The sequence below is a fragment of the Molossus molossus genome, unplaced genomic scaffold, assembly GCF_014108415.1.
Source record: "Molossus molossus isolate mMolMol1 unplaced genomic scaffold, mMolMol1.p scaffold_m16_p_8, whole genome shotgun sequence".
Taxonomy (NCBI): Eukaryota; Metazoa; Chordata; class Mammalia; order Chiroptera; family Molossidae; genus Molossus; species Molossus molossus.
Genome location: NW_023425402.1, coordinates 40,106,874 through 40,107,609, shown reverse-complemented (window position 1 = coordinate 40,107,609; position 736 = coordinate 40,106,874). Strand labels below are relative to the sequence as shown.

General features: G+C 31.8%; 1 non-coding gene across 1 annotated transcript; it reads left to right on the top strand.

The window, feature by feature from the left end:
* The first annotated feature begins 400 nt into the window (after positions 1-400).
* Positions 401-507, top strand: LOC118622068. Its single transcript, XR_004957905.1, has one exon. It is a non-coding gene; the product is annotated as a U6 spliceosomal RNA (small nuclear RNA).
* Positions 508-736: the final 229 nt, after the last annotated feature.

The window sequence follows — 736 nt, the reverse complement described above, 5'->3', positions numbered from 1 at the left end:
CTTTCTGCTCAATTTTGCTGAGCCTAAAACTGCTTTAAAAAATAAAGTTTATTTTTAAAAAGGTATATTATCTCTAACTGTGTCCACTGGCAGTAATGAACACTCCTAGTGTCTAGATTGTAGTATCTAATGTTTTTCTTCATAAAAATAAACCAAAGCTCCACAAAGAAATAAGTGATTACAAGGCTGGCAAAGGAAATATACAAGATGTGTCTGAAACATAACAGAAAGCAATAAAACTATTAATACTTCTGTGGCCATATCCAATGTACTCAAGACTCAAATTTAAGAGTTTTCTACTGGGCAAAGTTAGGGTGGTGTGACCTTCAGAAAGAATAACTGCAGTAGATTGAAATAAATCAAATGAGTTCAGAAATAATTTTTAAAAATACAGTTAGTAGTGCTCGCTTTGGCAGCACATATACTAAAATTAAAATGGTATAGAGAAAACTAGCATGGCTCCTGCACAAGGATCCCACTTAAATTTATAAAGCATTTCATATTTTGTGGACAAATGATTACTGCTCACTGTGGTGGTCACGTCATAAGGTATATAAATACCAGATCACTATGTTGTACACCTGAAACTAATTTAGGCTCATCTTAATTTCTAACTGTTCTGTCATTTTGAGTAATAGAAAGAAGTTCTGTTTTAAAAACCTGCAATTAATATTTATTTGAAAAGAATAGGTAGATAAAATATTAGGCAAATTAATTTCCTTGTAGGAACTTTGGG